The sequence below is a fragment of the Ovis aries genome, chromosome 5 (assembly GCF_016772045.2).
Source record: "Ovis aries strain OAR_USU_Benz2616 breed Rambouillet chromosome 5, ARS-UI_Ramb_v3.0, whole genome shotgun sequence".
Classification (NCBI taxonomy): Eukaryota; Metazoa; Chordata; class Mammalia; order Artiodactyla; family Bovidae; genus Ovis; species Ovis aries.
The window spans coordinates 84,724,071-84,748,522 of record NC_056058.1 but is presented as its reverse complement, the minus strand read 5'-3'; the positions used below and the strand labels follow the sequence as shown (position 1 = coordinate 84,748,522).

The window sequence follows — 24,452 nt, the reverse complement described above, 5'->3', positions numbered from 1 at the left end:
TGGGGTTTTCTTTTAAATTAATTAATTAATTTTAACTGGAGATTAACTAATTTACAATATTGTGGTAGTTTTGCCATACATTGATGTGAATCAGCCACGGGTACACATATGTCCCCTCATCCTGAACCCCCTCCCCTTCCCTCCCCACCCCATCCCTCTTGGTTGTCTCAGAACACTGGATTTGAGTGCCCTGCTTCATGCATCAAACTTGCACTGGTCGTCTATTTTACATATACACGTTTCAGTGCTGTTCTCTCAAATTGTCCCACCCTTGCCTTCTCCCACAGAGTGCAAAAGTCTGTTCTTTACATCTGTGTCTCTTTTGCTGTCTTGCCTATGGGGTTGTCTTTATTGTCTTTCTAAATTCCATATATATGCATTAATATACTGTATTGGTGTTTCTCTTTCTGACTTACTTCACTCTGTATAATAGGCTCTAGTGTCATCCACCTCATTAGAACTGATTCAGATGTGTTCTTTTTTTATAGGTGAGTAATATCCCATTGTGTATATGTACCACGACTTCCTTATCCATTTGTCTGCCAATGGACATCTAGGTTGCTTCCATGTCCTAGCTATTGTAAATAGTGCTGCCATGAACATTGGGGTACATCTGTCTCTTTCAATTCTGGTTTTCTTGGTATGTATACCCAGCAGTGGGATTTCTGGGTCAGCTTTTTAAGGAATCTCCACACTGTTCTCCATAGTGGCTGTACTAGTTTGCATTCTCATCAACAGTGAAAGATGGTTCCCTTTTCTCCACACCCTCTCCAGCATTTATTGTTTTTAACCACTGGTCTACCAGGAAAGCCCTAGAATACTACTTTTTAGAAACCAGATGAAGGCCCTCACCAAACACAGAACCTGAAAATGCAGGTACCTTAACCTGAGACTTCCAGCCTCCAGAACTGTGAGAAATAAATATCTGCTGTTTACAAGACACTCAGTTTTGTTTTTTTTTTTAGTAACCTGAATGAACTAAGAAACATTGTATCCCATTGGTTAGCACTGACCTATAGATTTAGTCCAATAAGAACCCCCCACCCCAGGCTTTTGTTAAAAATTGACAGACTTATATAAAATTCATACTGAAATGCAAAAATAGCCAGAAGATATTTTTTAGAAGAACAGTGTTTTTCAGAAGAACTTATACTATCTGGTTTCAAGACTTATTATAAAGCTATAGTATCAATACAAGGTAATATTTCACATAAGGATAGACTAATCAAGGGAACAAAATAGAGTACAAAAATTGACCCACATTATATAACCTCAGTTAATTTTCTACAAGGCATGAAAGGAAATCAAGGAGGAAAGGATCATCTTTTCAACAAATAATGTTGGAACGACTGAACAGCTATATAGAGGTCATCTCATGTGATACACAACAATAGTTTGAAATGGACCATAGTACTAAATATGAACTCTAAATAATGATACAACTTCTGAAAGAAAACATAAAATCTTTGCAACTTTAATATTGAAAACTTCTCAGGACAAAAAAGTACAAACCATAAAAGACCAAAAAAAAGGTACATTGGACATTCTCAACATATAAACTTCTGCTCAATGATAGACACCAGTGAAAAATAAAATACTAATCACAAACAGAAAATATTTGTGAAAAGTGTATCAGATTAAGGACTATATCCAGAATATAAAAAGAACTCTTAAATTCAATAATAAGAACATAAGCAATCTAGTTAAATCTAGTTATATTTGGCAAATATTTTAACAGAAATTTTATTTGAAAAACTAATAGATAGCAAATGAGGAAATAGAAAGATGCTCTTAATCATTAGTAAAATGTAAATTAAAACTATGGTGAGATATATAGCACAAGCCAATTAGAATAGGTAAAATAATTTTAAACTAATCATATCAATACTAAGTATAAGCAAGAATATGGAATAGGAATTCTTATACATTGTTGGTGGGAATGTACAATGGTATAATCACTGTAGGAAACACTTGGGCAGTTTCTTATAAAGCTAAACATCCACTGACCATCTGACCCAGCAATTCCATCCTTAGGCATTCACCCATTTAAGCAAGTCCACACAAAGATTTGTTTATGAAGTTTCGTAGATTTATTCATGATAGTGCTGCCAAAACTCGGCCTCTGTCGTGTCACCAGCACCGAATTGAATCTTGGAGACAGTTTTTGATAAAGCAGAAAAGGACTAGATTTTATTGCTTTGCCAAGCAAAGGGGGCCACAGGAGGCTAATGCCCTCAAGACTGTGTGCCCGTGTCTTGAAGCTGGTAGGACATGATAGTATGATAGTAATGGTCCAAGGAGAAGGGTGTAACCGTTTGTGGACGTTGTTCTGATTGGTTGCTGGTAAAGTAATAATAACAACTGGGAATATTGGGAATCAGCATCATCAACCTTCTGGTTTCAACCGGTCTAGGGTCTATTACATTCTTGAGATGAGCAGTTTTCATCTGGTGTGCTTCTGCTTCCTGTTAAAACAACAGGAATGTGTGTCAATTCTTTATCTGTGTCTCTCAGGGAAGTGTGGGTTCCATGATTTTTCTGTGTGACAGATTTATATTCTAGTTTGGTCCCCAGCCCAACAGCTATTCTTTGTTTCTACATATTCATATTTCCCAGTTATTAACTCTTGAGTCAACTTTTTGCTTCAAAGACAAGGCCACATAAGCTTGTACACAGTTTCCATAGCACCCGGTTAGAACAGGTGCTCTATCCATTCCCATGTAAATGAATAAATGATGATATCCATGCAATAGGAGACTCTTTAGCAGTAACAAGGAGTGAATGTCTGATATGTTCAGCAATTGAATAAATATCAAAAACATGCCGAATGAAAGACTTTAGATACAAAAGAATATAAACCTTTTGATTCATTTATATGAACCTAAAAAATTTAATTTATAGTGATAAAAAGATCACTGGTGGAGCTAGATAGGAGGGGACAGACAAACTAGGGAAGAACACAAGGGAATTTCTGAGGGATATAGGAAATGTTCTGTATCTTGATTGTGGTGCTTACACGGATGCACATGTTTATCAAAACTCACTGAACTCTTCACTTAAAATGAATGCATTTATTGTATATAAATTACAGTTCAATGAAGTTCAGGACTTTTTGATCTCTATGTTTGTAAGCCTATGTCTTGATTGTTATATTTACTAGTTTGTTGTGTTTTTTTAGATTCTGCATAAAAATGAGAATTAGATTCTACATAAAAATCATATAGTACTTGTCTTTCTCTCTCTGACTTATTTCACTTAGCATAATACCTTCCAAGTCCATTCAGGTTGCTGTAAATGACAAAATTTCATTCTTTTTAATGGCTGAGTAACATCCCATTCCATTCCGTATTCTATGCCTTCTTTATCCATTCATCTATTAGTGGACACTTAGATTTCTTCTGTATTTTCTAACTTTGTGTTTTGTTTTTCTTTTTCTGGTTCCTTAAGGTGTGAAGTTAGTTTATTGGAGGTTTCTTTTGTTTCCTGAGGTAGGCTTGTATTGTTACAAACTTCCCTCTTGGAACTGCTTTTGCAGCTCCCATGGATTTTGGATCTTTGTGCTCTTTTCATTTGTCCCCAAGTGTTTTTACATTTCTTTCTAGTCTCTTCAGTAATCTGTTGGTTGTTTAGTAGCATATTGTTTAGCTCCATGTGTTTTTGTGTTTTGCATTGTTTTTTAATGTAGTTGATTTCAAGTCTCTTAGACTTGTGATCAGGAAAGACAGTCTCTGGTCACATCAGCCTGAATGCCCCTGAATTCATCTAATATCGGCAGCTAAGCAGGGTTGGGCCTGGTTAGTACTTGGATGGAATAAAAGATAATTTCAGTTTTCTTAAATTTAGTGAGACTTGTTTTATTGTCTAACATGTAATCTATCCCGGAGAATATTCCATGTGCATGTGAAGTGAATGTGTACTGTACTGCTTTTTGATAGAATGGTCTATAAGTGTGTATAACACTTATTTGGTCTCATGTGTTATTTGAGGCCAGTGTTTCCTCATTGATTTTCTGTTCAGATGATTTGTCCATTGATATAAATGGGGTGTTAAAGTCACTTACTATTATTATGTTGCTGTCAGTTTCTCCCTTTGTGTCTGTTAAAGTTTGCTTTACGTACTTAGGTGCTCTTATATTGCATGCATATATCTTGACAGTTTTATGTTTTCTTCTTTTATTGATCATTGATTGTTAGATAATATCCTCTTTATCTTTTATTACAGTCTTGGATTTAAAGTCATTTTTTCTAGCGTAAGTATTGCTACTCTGGCTGTCTTTTCATTTCCATTTGGATGGAATACCTTGTCCATCTACCACCTTCAGTCTGTCTGTATTATGAGATCTGAAATGAGTCTTTAGTGGGCAGTATATATGGATCATATTTTTGTATTCATTCAGCCACTCTATGACTTCTTTTCAATTTTAAAACTATCTCTGCTTATTAACTAACCAGTCCAGTTCATTTGCTCAGTCGTGTCTGACTCTTTGCAGCCCCATGAATCACAGCACGCCAGGCCTCCCTGTCCATCACCAACTCCCGGAGTTCACTCAGACTCATGTCCATCAAGTCAGTGATGCCATCCAGCCATCTCATCCTCTGTCGTCCCCTTCTCCTCCTGCCCCCAATCCCTCCTAGCATCAGAGTCTTTTCCAATGAGTCAACTCTTCGCATGAGGTGGCCAAAGTACTGGAGTTTCAGCTTTAGCATCAGTCCTTCCAAAGAAATCCCAGGGCTGATCTCCTTCAGAATGGACTGGTTGGATCTCCTTGCAGTTCAAGGGACTCTCAAGAGTCTTCTCCAACACCACAGTTCAAAAGCATCAATTCTTCGGCGCTCTGCCTTCTTCAAAGTCCAACTCTCACATCCATACACCACAGGAAAAACCATAGCCTTGACTAGATGGACCTTAGTCGGCAAAGTAATGTCTCTGCTTTTGAATATGCTATCTAGGTTGGTCATAACTTTTCTTCCAAGAAGTAAGCGTCTTTTAATTTCATGGCTGCAGTCACCATCTGCAGTGATTTTGCAGCCCCCCAAAATAAAGTCTGACACTGTTTCCACTGTTTCCCCATCTATTTCCCCCATGAAGTGATGGTACCAGATGCCATGATCTTCATTTTCTGAATGTTGAGCTTTAAGCCAACTTTTTCACTCTCCACTTTCACTTTCATCAGGAGGCTTTTTACTTCCTCTTCACTTTCTGCCCTAAGGGTGGTGTCATCTGCATATCTGAGGTTATTGATATTTCTCCTGGCAGTCTTGATTCCAGCTTGTGTTTCTTTCTGTCCAGCGTTTCTCATGATGTACTCTGCATAGAAGTTAAATAAGCAGGGTGACAGTATACAGCCTTGACATACTCCTTTTCCTATTCGGAACCAGTCTGTTGTTCATGTCCAGTTCTAACTGTTGCTTCCTGACTTGCATACAGATTTCTCAAGAGGCAGGTCAGGTGGTATGGTATTCCCATCTCTTTCAGAGTTTTCCACAGTTTATTGTGATCCACACAGTCAAAGGCTTTGGCATAGTCAATAAAGCAGAAATAGATGTTTTTCTAGAACTCTCTTGCTTTTTCGATGATCCAGCGGATGTTGGCAATTTGATCTCTAGTTCCTCTGCCTTTTCTAAAACCAGCTTGAACATCTGGAAGTTATATTGTTGAAGCCTGGCTTGGAGAATTTTGAGCCATTACTTTACTAGCATGTGAGATGAGTGCAATTGTGTGGTAGTTTGAGCATTCTGTGGCATTGCCTTTCTTTGGGATTGGAATGAAAACTGACATTTTCCAGTCCTGTGGCCACTGCTGAGTTTTCCAAATTTGCTGGCATATTGAGTGTAGCACTTTCACAGCATCCTCTTTCAGGATTTGAAACAGCTCAACTGGAATTCCATCACCTCCACTCGCTTTGTTCATAGTGATGCTTTCTAAGGCCCGCTTGACTTCACATTCCAGGATGTCTGGCTCTAGATGAGTGATCACACCTTCATGATTATCCGGGTCGTGAAGATCTTTTTTGTGCAGTTCTTCTGTGTATTCTTGCCACTTTTTCTTAATATCTTCTGCTTCTGTTAGGTCCAGACCATTTCTGTCCTTTATTGTGCCCATCTTTGCATGAAATGTTCCCTTGGTATCTGTTTTCTTGAAGAGATCTCTAGTCTTTCCCATTCTGTTGTTTTCCTCTATTTCTTTGCATTGATTGCTGAAGAAGGCTTTCTTATCTCTTCTTGCTATTCTCTGGAACTCTGCATTCAAATGCTTATATCTTTCCTTTTCTCCTTTGCTTTTCGCCTCTCTTCTTTTCACAGCTATTTCTAAGGCCTCCTCAGACAGCCTTTTTGCTTTTTTGCATTTCTTTTCCATGGGGATGGTCTTGATCCCTGTCTCCTGTACAATGTCACAAACCTCATTCCATAGTTCATCAGGCACTCTATCTATCAGATCTAGGCCCTTAAATCTATTTCTCACTTCCACTTTATAATCATAAGGGATTTGATTTAGGTCATTCCTGAATGGTCTAGTGGTTTTCCCTACTTTCTTCAATTTAAGTCTGAATTTGGTAATAAGGAGTTCATGATCTGAGCCACAGTCTGCTCCTGGTCTTGTTTTTGTTAACTGTATAGAGCTTCTTCATCTTTGGCTGCAAAGAATATAATCAATCTGATTTTGGTGTTGACCATCTGGTGATGTCCATGTGTAGTCTTCTCTTGTGTTGTTGGAAGAGGGTGTTTGCTATGACCAGTGCATTTTCTTGGCAAAACTCGATTAGTCTTTGCCCTGCTTCATTCTGCATTCCAAGGCCAAATTTGCCTGTTACTCCAGGTGTTTCTTGACTTCCTACTTTTGCATTCCAGTTCCCTATAATGAAAAGGACATCTTTTTTGTTTGTTAGTTCTAAAAGGTCTTGTAGGTCTTCATAGAACAGTTCAACTTCAGCTTCTTCAGCATTACTGGTTGGGGCATAGACTTGGATTGCTGTGATATTGAATGGTTTGCCTTGGAGAAGAACAGAGATCATTCTGTCGTTTTTGAGATTGCATCCAAGTACTGCATTTCAGACTCTTTTCTTGACCATGATGGCTACTCGATTTCTTCTGAGGGATTCCTGCCTGCAGTAGTAGATATAATGGTCATCTGAGTTAAATTCACCCATTCCAGTCCATTTTAGTTCACTGATTCCTAGAATGTTGACGTTCACTCTTGCCATCTCTTGTTTGACCACTATTACTCTTTACAGCATCGGACCTTGCTTCTATCACCAGTCACATCCACAGCTGAGTATTTTTTTTGCTTTGGCTCCATCCCTTCATTCTTTCTGGAGTTATTTCTCCACTGATCTCCAGTAGCATATTGGGCACCTACTGACCTGGGGAGTTCCTCTTTCAGTATCCTATCATTTTGCCTTTTCATGCTGTTCATGGGGTTCTCAAGGCAAGAATACTGAAGTGTTTTGCCATTCCCTTCTCCAGTGGACCACATTCTGTCACACCTCTCCACCATGACCCACCCATCTTGGGTTGCCCCGCGGGCATGGCTTGGTTTCATTGAGTTAGACAAGGCTGTGGTCCTAGTGTGATCAGATTGACTAGTTTTCTGTGAGTATGGTTTCAGTGTGTCTGCCCTCTGATGCCCTCTTGCAACACCTACCATCTTACTTGGGTTTTCTCTTAACTCGACCGTCAACGTGGGATAGCTCCTTAGGCCCTCCTGCACCCTCGCAGCCACTGCTCCTCAGGTTGTTCCTCCCGGCCGCTGCCCGGGCCTCGGGTGTGAGGTGGCTCCTCAGGGCCACCGCCCCTGGCTTCGGGTGCGAGGTGGCTTCTCCTGGCCGCCTCTAGCCTCGGAAGCAGGGTAGCTTCTCTTGGCCGCCACCCGTGACCTCAGACCTGGGGTGTCTCCTCCCTGCCACCCCTGACCTCGGACGCAGGGAAGCTCCTTCCAGTCGCCGCCCCTGACCTCGGACGTGGGGTAACTCCTCTCGGCTGTGCTTAGTGCGCCAGCGGCTACGGCCTGGTGCACTAAGTGCGAAGAAATAATCATAATAGATATCTTAGTTCATCCTTCTAATAAGCCTGTTGATCTGATCTTCCCTGTTGCCAGTGTCTCTACCTTCTACAAAATGAGTGGTCTTTTTCTTCATTCCATTTCATGGAGAATACAATTTGAAGGTCCAGAGGAAGTTGTTTGCTTCTTTGAAATGTTTTCCAACAGTACAGATCTCATGAATCAGATCCTCCTTGTAGATAATGCCATATTTGCCACAGATTGAGCAGTCAGCTTGTTATCTGTCAGGGCAAATTGCTTCTTGCTAATTTTGCCCTAACCATGCTTGTAAATAAATTCATTTACTGACGTCAGGTTTGGGTACTCCTGTACAATGTATGGTTCCACAATTCTCAGCATGTTAATTGAAGCCTTGTTGACTTTACAGAGGTGCCATTGAAGATCCGATGGAGGCAAAGAAGCTCCAACACTTTTTAAACCTTGGGCTCACACCATTGATACCTCTGATCCTGATGATTTGAAATGAAGATTTGGGTTCTGAGGGTATGTGAAAGTTGCTGCTTTTTCTTATCATCCTAGCCATTCAAATTTCAGTTCTATACATCTGCTTGTACTCCATGTGACAAGGCTCAGCTCTTTCATAGGTATGCATCCTCCTTGCCTTTCAAAGCATCTTTGGATGAAGCTTCTTTCTCAGATGCTTAATCCTAAACTCTGCGAAATTCTTCCACTTTTTCTTAAGGGTTTCTGGTACAATAGGAGCCTTCTTTTTCTTCTCTTTTGCATCCTCAATGGTTCCAACTGGGAAGAGTACTCAATGACTTTTCATTGGCGTGTCTAGTCCATTTCGGAGAAGGCAATGGCACCCCACTCCAGTACTCTTGCCTGGAAAATCCCATGGATGGAGGAGCCTGGTAGGCTGTAGTCCATGGGGTCGCTAAGAGTCGGACACGACTGAGCGACTTCACTTTCACTTTTCACTTTCATGCATTGGAGAAGGAAATGGCAACCTGCTCCAGTTTTCTTGCCTGGAGAATCCCAGGAATGGTGGAGCCTGATGGGCTGCCATCCATGGGGTCACACAGAGTTGGACACAACTGAAGCGACTTAGCAGCAGCAGCAGTCCATTTATATTTGAAGTAATTATTGCCAATTGATAATTGTTTGGGGGTTGTTTTATAGTTCCTTTTTGTTCCTTCTTTTGTCCTTTTCCTTTATGATTAGATGACTAGTTTATTTTCAGATTTTCATCTCCTGTGTGTGTGTATATCTATTATAGATTTTGGGTTTGTAGTTACCATAAGGTTTATATATATATAGGAATCTTTCTATATATACAAATGCATTTAAGTTGATTTTCTCTTAATTTCAAATGCATTTCAACAAACCTTCATTCTTACTCCCCTCTCCCCATGATTGCTGTTTCTGACGTCATATTTTATACATTTTTGTTTTGTAAATCCCATAACTGCTTATTGTGGCTGTGTACGTTTTACTAGTTTTGTCTTTTAACCTTCCTGCTAACTTTATATGTGGCTGATTTACTACATTTACTGTGTATTTACCTTTATTAGTGAGCTTTTTCCTTTTATAATTTTCACATTTCTAGTTGTATCCTTCCCTTTTTCACTTATTAAAGTCCCTGTAACTTTTCTTGTAAAGCTGATTTGGTGGTGTTGAACTTTGAGATTTTGCTTGTCTGTAAAACTTTTTGATCTCTTCATAAAATCTGATGAAAACAGTGCCAAGTAGGGTATTCCTGGTTGTAGATTCCCCCCTTTCATTGCTTTAAATATATTGTACCATCCTCTTCTAGTCTGCAGAGTTTTTGCTGAAAAGTCAGATTGTAGCCTTATGGGAATTCCCTTGTATGTAATTTGTTGCCTTTCCCTTGCTGTTTTAATATCCTCTTTATATTCAGCCTTTGCCATTTTAATTACAGTGTGTCTAGGCTTGACCCTCTTCAGGTTGATACTGTTTGGGACTCTGTGCTTCCTAGATCTGGATATCTGTTTTGTTTCTCAAGGAAGTTTTCAGCTATTATGTTCAAAAGTATTCTCTGCTCCTTTCTCTCTTTTCTTTTTCTGGGATCCCTATATTGTGAATGTTAATATGCTTGATGTCTCAGAGATTTCTTAAACTGTCCTAATTTTTTTCTTATGTTCAGCCTCATTGATTTCTGCTACTCTGCCTTCCAGCTTATTGATCCATTCTCATTCCTCTGTATCTTCTAATATATGTTGATTCCTCCTAGTGTATTTTTTTTATTTCAGTTTTATATTCATCAGCTCTGTTTCGTCCTTCTTTATGTCTTCTAACTCTTGTTAAACTTCTCATCACATTCGTCTATTCTCTCAAGTCTCTGCTAATCTTTATGATCATTACCATCTCCACTTCATGTAGTTCTTCTGAGGATTTGTTTTATTCCTTCCTTTGAAACATGTTCTTCTGTCATCTCTTTTTGCTCAATTTGCTGTATCTATTCCTTTGTATCTCATAGGTTGACTACATCCCCCAACTTGGAGAAGTGGCCTTTTTAGGAGACATCCTATGCATCTTAGCAGTGCATGCCCCTCTGGTCTTCTGAGCTATCTTCTGTAGTGGTCTCCCCTAGTTTGGATCCTTCTGTTGATCCTTCTGTTGTGGCAGGCTGACTACTGTGGGCAGTCTAGTAGGCATGGCTGACCCCATGTACCAGGTTGCCAGGCTCTGCCTTGTGTTGAGACTACTGGCCAGTGGTTGGCAGGGCTGTGTCATGAGACTGCTGGATATGGGACCCTGGGGGATCCCAGGGCTGGTTCTGGCCCACTGGTATGCATAAACAGGCTCTGAGATGGGTAGTTGTAAGGTCAGGATTCCCAGTCAGTTCCTAGTGTCAGCCTGCTGATACATGGGATCAATTCCTAATATGACTGGCTGCAGGTCATAGGATGTCCCAAAGCTGGTACTGTCCCACTGGTGAGTAGGGCTGGATCCCAGGCAGTTGGTTAAGGGGTCCAAGGTATCTCAGAGCTGGTGTTGGCCTGCTGTTTGGTGGGACCAGGACCCATAGCATCTTGGAGCTGCTGCAAACTTGCTGGTGGGCTGGCTGGGTCCTGACAGGGCAGGCTGAAGAGCTGTGGTGGTCCTGGGGTTGATGTCTACCTGCTGATGGGTGGTGTCAGCACCCATGAGATCCTAGGGCTGGTACCTGACCTTCAGTGGGTGAAGCCCAGTCTAGGTGCTCTACCAGCCCCCTAGCAGGCAGAGTTGGATCCTGGGGTCCTGAGGCTCCTGGAGCTGGTGTTGGCTCTCTTGTGGGTGAGGTTTTTCCTGACACAGCTGACTACAGGGTCCAGCTCTATGGGCTCAGGGGGTTTAAGTCAGAAGCTGGTGCCAGCCTGCTGGTGGTGGAGGCTAAATCCTGGGATGGCTGGCTGAGGATCCAAGGTGTCTCCAAGCTGGTGTTGGCCTGATGGTGGGCAGGAGTGGAGCCCAAGTGGCCCTAGGGTTGATGCCATCTTGCCCGAGGATGGGCTGAGTCCTGTCATGGCAGGCTGTGGAATTGCAGTGGTCCCAGGGCTGTTATCTGCCTGCTGGTTGGTGGAGCTGGGGCCCAGGGCATTCCAGGGCTAATTCCTGCCCACTGGTGGGTGGGCTGATCCTGAGGCTAGTACCAGCTCACTGGTGGGTACAGCCAGGGAGTAGGGGGCCCTAGGGGGTGGTGCCTGCCCACTGTGCACAGAGCTGGGTCCTAAGGTCTCTGGATGCAGTGCCCTGGGGTCCCTGGGATCCCTGGGGTCCCTGGGCCTAGTGCCGGTGCATGGGTGTGCACTGTCGGGTCCTGCGCCCTTTGGTGGACAGAGCCATTCCTAGGGCAGCTATGGGCTCAGGGGGTTTAAGTCAGAAGGCCTGCTGGTGAATGGGGCTGTGTTTCTGCCCAGTTAACTCCTTGGGTTGAGCGTCCAAGTACTGCTGATGCCAACAAGCTGGTGGACAGAGTTGGGTCCTAGCAGTAATACCCGCATCTCATATTTCTCCTGCATTGCAGGTGGGTTCTTCACCACCAGCACCACCTGGGAAGCCAGTAATAAGCTAGAGGGAGGATTCCAAGAGGTGACTCATTGGCACCAGTGCCCACATGCGAGAATAAGCTGCTGCCAGCTTCATGTCCCCACGTGCCTATAAAATGATTTGGCCTCACTTTGTGGTTTGGGTCCCCCTTTTGATATAGCAACAATGTTAAGATAGAGTCAAGTTTTAAGGATGCAAAAAAAAAAAAAAAAAAAACTCACCAGTGGGACAGTACCAGCTTTGGGACATCCTATGACCTGCAGCCAGTTAAAAGTTAAATGGTACTTCATACACCTAAGAAGTTGATGGGTATTTGCAGAATAATTCTGTTTTAAAGAAGAAGGGAAGAAGTTCTTTCCAGAGTTCCAGTCTGCTGACGCGTTATTTATAAAGAAAAGTTGCTTTTGTAGATAGTAGGCTGGGAAATAATTTCCTGGCAGTCAAGTGCTATAACCCATGTACCAGACAGACTATCTTTGTCAAAGAATGAAAATTCTATCTATAAGACAAATTATTATAACTATTGTCTTTTTTGTCCACAAGAGAAAATAAAGTTATAGAACCTCAAGTCATAAATACTTGGATCATAGCTTGTGGGCTTTGTAACATTTTATCAACTGTAAAAGAAGTCTAGTGGAGCTGAACGTGTGCAGGTTTTGGTTACTCTTTTATACTATCCTCAAACTATTATTTGTCAGTAGCCAAACAAAACTATCCATGCTAACCAAAGGTTGAGGAAGTTCAACTTATTTATCAAGAGAGAAATTTTATTGCTGTGTTTTCCACACGGAAGTCAACTGATAAGCTTTAAAAAAAGAAATCCACTCATGCTAAGAATATGATAGAAATTATCTTCAGGCTTATACTTCCTTCTTGGTAGAGGCATAGAGAAGAAAAATTTCAAAATGCATGTTTTTGCATTATGCTAGGTTTTGCGCGTCTATACATTTAACAAATAAAGAAAAGCCAAAATTTTTAAAAACTGTGATGATGGATTAAAACAAAAAGCATGTGTCCCTGTCATTTCTATTTAGCTATAGGTCTACTACCCTGACAAGTCTAATCTGAACTATAATCATAACTTTGCCCCAACCCACCATGTATCTTTTGGGGAGTCATTTCGTATCTCTGTGTCTTACATGTATATCTGACAAGATAAAGGAATTAAAGTGGACAATAAATAAAGGTCTTCTTAAAAGCAGATTTTTAAAGTTAAGTTCTGATGGTTTCTGATTCCACATTCATACTCATGAATATCCTGGACATTATAAATGACTCCAACTTAGAATCCATCTAACTGACTTCACCCTAATGGACGCCCATTTCCTTTTTGATTTTTCCTTTCTTCTACCATCTCCTTTTCAATATAACATTGAAAGATGCTTGTCTCTGCAGTAGAAATCACTCTTCCTTCTCTTTCATAGTCTCCACTATCTGTTAAACTAACAAAAAGGCCAAATGGCTTATGATTGCTGATCTACATTTATTCTTATGACTGCTTGTATATGTCCTCCTCTTTCTAAAGTTTCAGATTTAACAGGAATACTTGGTAGTAGGTACAAAAACTTGGTGGCGGCTTTATTCTAACATTGATATAACAATTACTTACCCATGTAGAAGGAAAAGGCAGTTAGTATCTCCCAATATCATAAGCAAAAGTCCAATACTGAAGAAATAAAAATAAGTGTGAAGGGTAAACATTTTTAGAGAAAATATATTTATGACATCATAGAAAGGATTTCTTAACTAAAACATAAAAAGATATATTCATTAACCAAAAAATTGGGGAGAAAAATATGACCTCGAGATAGGGATGAATTTTTTAAGCAATGCTCAAAAAATAATAATTATAAATATAAGAAGAGACTGCTAACTATAACTGCATTAAAATTAAGAGTTTCTGTTCCTCAAAATACATATGAAGGAAACAAAAATATACTACAAACTGAAATATTTTCAGCAAAGAGATATTTTGTTTGAAAATGATTAGGAACTAGGTACCAAAAAACTCATAAATAAAAAGAAGACAAAAGAAGATTCAGTAGAAAACTAGGCCACAAAAAAAGCAGATATTTCATAGAAGAGAAAATATGCATAGCTTATAAACATAGCAAAAGAGTTTCACAACAATTATTAGTTGTTAGGAAAATGTAAATCACAAATAATTTGCTATCATTTAACATTATCATTGGCATAAATTTACAAATCTGACAACATCATGTATTGGCTACAATACAAATCATCAAGAAATCTTAGACACTTGGTGTGAACATATAAGTAATATAAAAAATCACTAGGAAAATTATAAGTAATATAAGAAATTGCTAAGAAAATTGTCTGTAACTCTGATATAGATAGCATAAAAGCATAATATCATAATATCAGCATAATATCAGCTATAATAATATAAAGCCAAAGTTTACTGGAAAACTTTTTTTGCTGATAATATCAAATTATAATTCATATTATTTAAACTAAGCTTCTTTCCCATTTGCTGCAAATAAACTATTTTCCTTTTTTCTGGCTAAACCTTAATGTGGTAGAACTTTTTCCATGCAGAACAAGATCTCTGAAAAATGTATCACCAGTTCCAGATCAGACTTTTTTCCTGTGTTCCTGCAAGAGTCTTGCCTTTGTTAGCATTTTCTCTACCGAAACACCTTCTTTTTCTTAAAATTCAGTTCATTCCATTCATCAAGGCCCAGCTCAAATCTACTTAAATCTGCTGGCAAGTGGCTCTGCCTCCTTTCCTGACAATAACAGCTCTTACCCTTGAAGCTGATTTCCAGTCTTCAGTTCAGTTCAGTAGCTCAGTTGTGTCTAACTCTTTGCTACCCCATTGACTGTGGCATGCCAGGCCTCCCTGTCCATCACCAACACCCGGAGTTTGTTCAAACTCATGTCCATTGAGTCGGTGATGCCATCCAACCATCTCATCCTCTGTCATCCCCTTCTCCTCCCACCTTCAATCTTTACCAGCATCAGGGTCTTTTCAAATGAGTCAGTTCTTTGCATCTGGTGGCCAAAGTATTGGAGTTTCAGCTTCAGCATCAGTCCTTCCAATGAACGCTCAGGACTGATCTCCTTCAGGATGGACTGGTTGGATCTTCTTGCAGTCCAAGGGACTCTCAAGAGTCTTCTCCAACACCACAGTTCAAACCATCAGTTCTTTGGTGCTCATCTTTCTTTATAGTCCAACTCTTACATCCATACATGACCACTGGAAAAACCATAGCTTTGACTAGACGGACCTTTGTTGGCAAAGTCATGTCTCTGCTTTTTAATATGCTGTCTGGGTTGGGCATAGCTTTCCTTCCAAGGAGCAAGCATCTTTTAATTTCATGGCTGCAGTCACCATCTGCACTGATTTTGAAGCCCCCCTGAAAAATATAGTTTGTCACCATTTTCATTGTTTCCCCATCTATTTGCCATGAGGTGATGGGACCAGATGCCATGATCTTCGTTTTCTGAATGTTGAGCTTTAAGCCAACTTTTTCACTCTCCTCTTTCACTGTCATCAAGAAGCTCTTTAGTTCTTCTTCACTTTCTGCCATAAGGGTGGTGTCATCTGCATATCTGAGGTTATTGATCTTTCTTCAGTCTTCAGAGCTCTCAAAATTCTTAGGTCTCCTCTATAGTTGTTTATGATCTTTTTTCCACCCACTACATTATAAATCCTTAAATGCAGAATTCACATTTGATTTGTTTTTGAGTTCCTACTTCCTCTAAGAAAAGGAATTTGTTTATAGGAGGAGTTCTAAAAAGTACTGATTGGTTCAGTAAATGAAGCAAGTGAGGGTATAATGGTAACATACCACCAATTATTGCTGTTTGTTTTCGTATCTCACAAGACACTTTCATCCCTGAACATGTAGAAATCTAGTTCTTCTATTAGTCTGATCCATTTTATAATAGATAATTTTTCACTTTAATTCACAAATTGGTTATTATTAATCATTGACAATTTGGACTTGTTCGACTTGTCTAATGAGAATAGCTTCTCAGAAATCGTGTTCGACCGTTAATAGAATTAATAAATGGTAAGTAGGGGAATCGCCAAATGAAACACTTATCTCAAACTTTTTTGAAAATAGAAAGCTTATAAATGAGTTTGTGAGCTCACATAATAGTTCCTTATTTATTCCAATAACTTTGTACTTATGATATCCTTGGAAATTATTAAAAATTTGCTTGTGATTCCTGCTAGCCAGTCTTTCTAAAAGTGATCTCTAAATATTACAGCAAACAGGGAGAAAAAGGCATTTTCTTGACTCAGCCAGTTGGCAGAGCTAAACCATTCATACCCTTTCTTTCTCTGTTTCTTCTCTGTAGTATCATTCAGGAAAGGCAAATATCTCTCTGTAATTGAGGAGACTGGAATGAAACCACCTATAAAAAGTCTTAATTGTTTCCTCAGTTTAGTCACTCAGTCCATAGTGTATATTTACATCCCCTAGATTTTGGTTATAAAGAAATTCAGCAAAAAACTGGTTTCTGCAAGATATTCTCAATTGTGCTATTCTAACTCAACAACCTGATATACTAAATCTGCAAAGAATTGTTTTCCAAGAATATCTTATGGGATTAACAGAATTACCTAAATTTGCCACTGCTTTCTAGTCTCTGAAATTATATTATCATCAACTTAATTAAGATTTCTGGGAAGAACCTTGGAAAAGTTCTTACGATTATTGATTATTTAAACATTTTTTCAGGAGTACCTATTATTGAATCCTGAAAACATTGCCAATTTATTAACTTTTCCAGATAGCTCAATAAATACTTTTTTTTCACTTGTTTTACTTAAATCTTACCCATAGGACCAGCATTTTAACTTTTAAGAAACTGAAAGAAACTCAAATGCCTTTTGTGATATCTGATTATCTAGACCTGTGCTGTCCCACATGTCCCATATGGCTGGGCCAAACTGAGATGTACATAAATGTAAAATACAAGTCAGACGTTGAAGACTGAGTATGAAAAATCTAGTGTAAAACCTCACTAGTTATTCTTATGTTAGTTACATATGGAAATGATAATATTTTAGATATTTGCTTAAGATACTATTAACATTAATTTCATCCGTTCTTCCTTTTTTAATAAAAGCAGCTATTAGAAAATTTAAAATTTCACATGTAGCTTGTGTTTCTAACTCAAATTATATTTCTATTAGATAGCCTTGTCCTATACTTTTACCCAGTTTAGCTCAATGAATTTTTGTTCAGGAATATGTAACTATTCATTACTTTGGATTTCATCAGTTTTAAGTCAGAAAAGTTAAGAAAATAATGGGTAGTGACTGATTTTTCAAAGTTGGGTCAGTGTTTGAGAGGTAGTATTTTAAAAAGTGGTCATTTCTTTCATCAATAGTTGTTTTCAGATACAATGACAGTTTTTTGACTTTAAGCTGTGTGTAATTATCAGATACCAAATTTATACCTGGTTGTGTGGGATGAGATGCATATGTGTATGTGTGTGTTTGTGTGAAGTGCTGATCAGCAAATATGGAGAGCATTATTTAACACACCATTCTTCCCACTTAATAAATATTTAATCAGCAATGACTAATAATCACATCAGAATGATAATTCACTCACGTCAAGCCATCAGTAAAATAAGTGCAAAATTCAGAGAAGAGCAAAGACTTCTTAAAAAAGCACTACGAAGAACTAGAATGAAGTTATTAACTTAGAGTAACTTCCTTGCCTTTATTATCATTATATCATTTCATCTACAGATTGTTTTTGGCCACTGTAGGGAGGATAATTTTGAAATGTAAGAGATATAATGAGAGTTTTCTTATAATTTTTTTAAAATCTGGTATTTTTACAAATTCTTTGCTTGCCTTTTCTTTGAGGAGAAAACTATGTCTCAGCTTCACGTCATGAAAAAGTACAAAAGCAACAACACACTAATAGGAAGGAGATACTTTACAAGGTGTCTGTTAACATAGAAAAGTATATGGCACTCATCAAACTTCCAAATTCTTTTTAGAGTGTGTTGATTTGCCGTAATTCCATCCACTAGAAGTGATTCAGAATCAGATACTTGGCATTCAGATCCTCTGTGTTATTTAAACCAGAGGAAGAGACATGAGTAGTGGATAAGTATTGTGGCTCCCCTTGCATGGTTATTGTTGCTAGGGAAACCACTTCCTTCTGATTCTTGCGTTCAGCCTGTCCATCCCACTATCTGGCATCATTGTCTCACAAGAAGGGCAATATCACAGCATGGCATAAGAACAGGAAACAAAAGAGACAAAAACCAGTACATTATCCTGTTACATACAAACGTTTCTCAGAAAACCTACATGATAGTGACTTCTGGGAAATGAAAAACAGAATCAGTCCTCTAAAACTGCTCTATGCATATGTGCTAGTGACTACAAGGTACCACATTCACACATTCAAGTATGCAAAAACACCAATTTCCAAGCCACACTTGTGATTGCAGAAGAGAGTATCATGTGTCAGGCCTGGACAGGACAGGGCTTCGCATATCAGAAGCCCAAGACCCGGGTCAGGATGGTGCCCTGTGATCTTTCTGAGAGGCAGAGTCCCTGGCAGGCAGTGTGATCAGCAAAAGGGCTTTTATGGGAGTAGATTTTGAAAACCAGTGCAAGAAAGACTGAGATTCTTTGGGTCCTGGGATCAGGTTAAGTTATGAAACAAGCCAGCTAGCCAAACAAGAGCATCAGGAGTAAATAAAGAGAAAGCTGATACATGCTTGTAAAAGAACCATAAGTCACAAAGGTAACTGTTCTTGCAAATCTGATATTGGCTTCCTCTTGGACTCCTTAGAAACACAGTCAAATTGGTTCTAGGAAACAAGCATAAAGCAAAACTCTGAAAATCAATAATATACAGTAACTACTTTGAATGAACACAGTTAAAAGCACAGTTACACTATCGCCTGTGCATCTATAAGACATCAAGCAATCAATTCCTGTACTGCATTTTGTTTTACTCTGGTTTTCTAGCATTTATTGCTGTGTTCTATAAACATCTGTTACATTGCATTGAATGTATAAAATTGAGTATGGTAGAGAGCAAGCAAAGTATACCAAATTCTGAAGTCAGTGGTGCTATAAAAAAGCTGTAGACATAGTAGATAATTATGCAGGTAACTCTACTACAAGATTACACCTCCTCCACGAAAAAACTAATCTGGAAGAACCATAAAAGCCAAAAGCTGCTTATGGGGACCAGATGTAGTCATGGGTACATCTTGGTAAAAGACACTATTTAAAGTTCAGTCAGCTTCCTTTATTCTTTTATAAACCTGGAACTTCATCTCATACACAGGTCCTGCTTATAACATATATATAATTGTGTCTTCTTGAGCGGTAATAGAGGGAGGTCTTTGAACATTGCTGCTATACAGAGGACCTTAGAATACCTCCACAGAGAACTGTACTAGCTTAAAAGGTTGATTTTCTTAGGCTCTCAAGAGTGACATTCTATGTAAACCGATACCCATAAAATGTGATAGTAACCTATCAAATATATGAAAACAGAAGCAAGTTGTCTGCAAATCTCTGTCAGCCCAATCAGAACCATAATTCATCCATCAGCTTCTCGACTGCTCTTATAGGCAGTCTCACAAAATAGATGCCCTCAAATTTCCCACCTGTGTTGCTGCTGCTAAGTCGCTTCAGTCGTGTCCGACTCTGTGCAACCCCATAGACAGCAGCCCACCAGGCTCCTCTGTCCACAGGATTCTCCAGGCAAGAACACTGGAGTGGCTTGCCATTTCCTTCTCCCTTCCCCCATAGACGTCTCCAAATTGTCTGCTGGAACTCCCTTTTTACGTTTTTATCATCATCTTTAAGAATTTTAGATATACTTGAGGCCTTGAGAGGGAAATCCAAATTTATTTTTAAAGATTATGAACAGGAAAATAATAAATTGCTATTGACCATACTAATTTAATTCTATTTTTTTTTCTAGATAAAGATTGTCTTCCCAGTAACCCAATACTAAATACAGGATTCCTTTCCTGAAAATCTGAAAGTTCAGCTCAGTTCAGTTCAGTAGCTCAGTCGTGTCCCACTCTTTGTGACCCCATGGACTACAGGACGTCAGGCCTCCCTGTCCATCACCAACTCCCAGAGTTTACTCATACTCAGGCCCTTTGAGTTGGTGATGCCATCCAACCATCTCATCCTCTGTCATCCCCTTCTCCCACCTTCAATCTCTCCCAGCATCAGGGTCTTTTCCAAAGAGTCAGCTCTTCACATCAGGTGGCCAAAGTATTGGAGTTTCAACTTCAACATTAGTCCTTCCAATGAATATTCAGGGCTGATCTCCTTTAGAATGGACTGGTTGGATCTCCTTGCAGTCCAAGAACTCTCAAAAGTCTTCTCCAACACCACAGTTCAAAAGCATCAATTCTTTGGTGCTCAGCTTTCTTTATAGTACAACTCTCACATCCATACATGACTACTGGAAAACCATAGCCTTGACTAGACAGTCCTTTGTTGGTAATGTTTCTGCTTTTTAATATGCTGTCTAGGTTGGTCATAACTGAAAAGTTCATTGCAAATGTAATACATACCCAGTTTCCATGTAATGTAGGAGCTACTTAGTCATGCATGCCAATAGAGAGAAAGAAAAAAAGAGGCAGGCAACATTCAGAACTGTCTGTCTAAATCTGACTGACTCCCCAAAATGTAGCTTTAATCTTTTTAATAAACAGCCCCAAAGAGAGAGCCATATGCAAGACAAGCTACAAAGTGTCTGCCTTTATTTTAATCCAAAACCTGATGCAAGGGTGCCCATAATATTCTTAATATGAGTATAACCTTATCGTTTTATTATAGGCACAAACCACAGATCAAGTTAAGGAACTTAGTTCTGATAACCAGCCATCATAAGGCATCGACTCTGTGCCTAACCAATCAGGGCATTGACAAGTTGCAAATGGTTGAATTACCTTTGTGGTTGATTTGATCGGTTCAAATGTCAGTTACCAAAGAGTAGAAGCGGCAGAGCTAATCAGAAAGATTGCATACATGGTTTGACAGTTTACATAACCTCCAATGGGACAGGAATTTATGTTTGAAATTTGTACCTTTCCTTCACCATCTCATGCCCCACCCCAGTCCCCAGTGAAAATACACTGGGGTATATCCCATTTAACTTCTCCTGCTCCCTGCTCTCTGAGAGAAACACATCTCAATCCACTTGGTAAACTCTCGAGGGAAATGGTAAAAGACAAACTACCTTTCACAGGAGGCAGCTGACAATGGTGAGGAGGTGGTGAAATGTCTGGTGGGCTCCACGTGGGAAAGATAGGATGGACAATAAATTCAGGGAGCATGAGAGGCTGGAGGACAGAAGGGATGTGTAAAAAGATTGGAATCCCCATTTAAGATGTTCTTAACATGCTTGCACCAGTGCAAGGCTAGACACTTTGCATCTCGGTTTTCCAAGTATTACACATAACAGTAAATGTCTAGGATATTCAGATCATAAATTTCTTTATATGAAATTTCTCAAACCCAGTGTTTCCTTTCGGGGGGAAAGGCTAAAGAAAATCACATAATGGTTACATAACTTAGAAGACACTGTAGTAGCAGCGTGTACCTCCTCTCCTGGTAGACTAGAAGCCTGTGTATTGTGTCTAAAATTATCCTTGCTCACCCAGGTCACAGCCTGGGCAGCAGCGGCAGTTACCTGAATGAGAGTTCCCTCTAGCCTCTCCTTGCCTTTTACGCTTGTCTTTCTCTCCAAGTAGCCCAGAGCCACATTTTAATAAGTGACCTTCAACTAGCTGAATAATTTCTTCAGTACATGGGTACATTCAAAAGCCTTGGAGGATTTAGCAGTAATAAGTAGTCCTAGCAAATATACGGTCTTATGAAGCCTTTGAAGTCTCTAAAAACTTCCCTTAAATAGCCTCAATAGAAGGTTCGGGCTAGATGATTTACAGAGCCCCTTGCAAAGCAGAAATCCTACGATTTGGGATCAGCAGAACCAGCTTACTGCAGTTAATATGGCTTTTCCATCTTTAAGAATATTTTTGGATCGAAAACAGGCTGCCTGAGTTGTTCGGCTATTAACTATTAATTAATGTTCAGTCTACACTGGGCTAGCAACAAAACCAAAGGCAAAGATTTGTATTCTCATCCCTTTAGTTTAGAGAATGAGCTGATAAAAAATTTTCCATTAGTTGCAATTAGAAAATATTGTACAAGTACCATAAAGGCGAAGGTATTTTCTTGTGACTCTGGATTAACTGTCATTTACAAGATTCGGGGTGCGTATTTTTCCTTCCACAAGCTCCTTTCCTTTACTTATAACTCACACATTCCACATATATTTCTGTAACTTTATAAACAAGCGGGAAAACAATATAACAAATGTTCATAGTATTTCATTTTTCAGTTAGGGATGAAAAATAGAGAACTCTTCTCCAGTTGGTCGGTGAATCAGATCTCTAATCATATGTGCTCTGAATATCAGTTTTGAAGTCTTAAGGACCTTTTTATACTAATTTCTGCTTTTAAAATAGTAATTGCATATTTAGTCATGTATGGCGTCTCTGGCATGGTTTTTGGAGAAATAAAATTTTAAAGCACAGTCATAAACAGTGATAGAGAACCATCATCAACAGAAAGCATAGGAATTAATAGAAAATTAAACTATCAAAATCAATTCACTGAATAACTGATTTATGAATGGCAAAATTGACTGATCAAATGCACCAAAAACTTGTTTCAAGAAATATTCTTTTAAAATATATTTAATGAAAACAAGTACAGAATCAATCATTTTTCCTTTAACATTTATGGAGGAGTTACAATATGTCAGACACTGTTTTAAATTCTTTATATAAATTTATATACTATTCATACCAATCATACAACTTATATTTTATTATTTTCACCAATTATTTTACAGAAGAAAACAGAGGCACAGTCCTGTTGAATAAGTTTCCCAAGGTTACATACCCAAAGCTGTCGAGTTTGACCCACTATGCTATTCTGGGTCATAAGATGACATTCACAGAAATTATATTGAGCTCATTTAAGAATGTATTCAACATATCAAAATATAAGGAGATTAAAATCAGTTGTTATTCTTTGATTTCAAAAGTTTGAATATTTTTAAATATACTGCTAGGAAGCATGTGCCCATTGACTAAAACTTAAAGGGAACACAAACATATTTACCAAATATATTTAAGAAGGATAGTCCCTCAAATAAATCATCACTTGCACTGTATTGTATTCATTAGAAGGGAGACACTAAATAAGAAGAGGAATTAAGCTCCACCTCTTGAAGGCAGAATCATAGAATTTGTTGACATAATTTAAAACCACCACAGAAAAAATTTAATCAGTAGAAAATCTTAAATATAGATTATATCTTCTGAGGATTTCATGAGGTGGAGCTAAAAATACCATAGGTTAGACGTCCTGTGAACACTTCATTGAGAGTAGCGGTTTTCTTTTTAAATATTTTCTTTTAAAAAAAGAGGTAAATATTCAGATCATTCTGTGCTGAAATATTTAGTTCATCTCCTTGCAGTCCAAGGGACTCTAAAGAGTCTTCTCCAACACCACAGTTCAAAAGCATCAATTCTTCAGCACTCAGCTTTTTTTATAGTCCAACTCTCACATCCATACATGACTACTGAAAAAACCATAGCTTTGACTAGACGGACCTTTGTTGGCAATGTCTCTGCTTTTTAATATACTGTCTAGGTTGGTCATAGCTTTGCTTCCAAGGAGTAAGCGTCTTTTAATTTCATGGCTGCAGTCACTATCTGCTGTGATTTTGGAGCCCCCAAAATTAAGTCTGCCACTGTTTCCACTGTTTCCCCATCTATTTGCAATGAAGTGATGGGACCAGATGCCATAATCCAGCAGCTGCGCAGCACTGGAGTGGCAGTGTGTGGTGCTGGAGCGACTGTGAGGAGATACTCCACAACCAAAAGCAAAGGAGAAGTGCCAGCAAGACAGGAAGAGGGGCGAAGTCACGTTTCGAATCAAACCCCATACCTACCAGAGATGCTCAGAGGGCTTAAACAAACCTTGTGTGCACCAGGACCCAGAGACCCCACAGAGACTGAGACAGAACTGTGTTTGAGCAGCTCTGTGGGGTACGGGTCAGCAGTGGCCTGCCGCAGGGGCAGGAGCTCTGGGTGCAGCAGACTTGGGTATGGCATAAGCCCTCTTGGAGGAGGTTGCCATTAACCACACCATAGAGCTGCCAGACCTTACATAGGACTGGGAAACAGACTCTTGGAGGGCACAAACAGAAGCTGGTGTGTACCAGGACCCAGGAGACATCAGTAGTGACCCCACAAGAGACTGACCCAGACCTGCCTGTGAGTGTCCAGTACTCTCTGGCGGAGGCGTGGGTTGGTGGTGGCCTGCTGCAGGATTGGGGGCA

General features: G+C 39.3%; 1 pseudogene; it reads right to left on the bottom strand.

The window, feature by feature from the left end:
* Positions 1 to 8,044: 8,044 nt before the first annotated feature.
* Positions 8,045 to 11,169, bottom strand: LOC121819703 (large ribosomal subunit protein uL30-like; annotated as a pseudogene).
* Between the last annotated feature and the right edge of the window lie 13,283 nt (positions 11,170 to 24,452).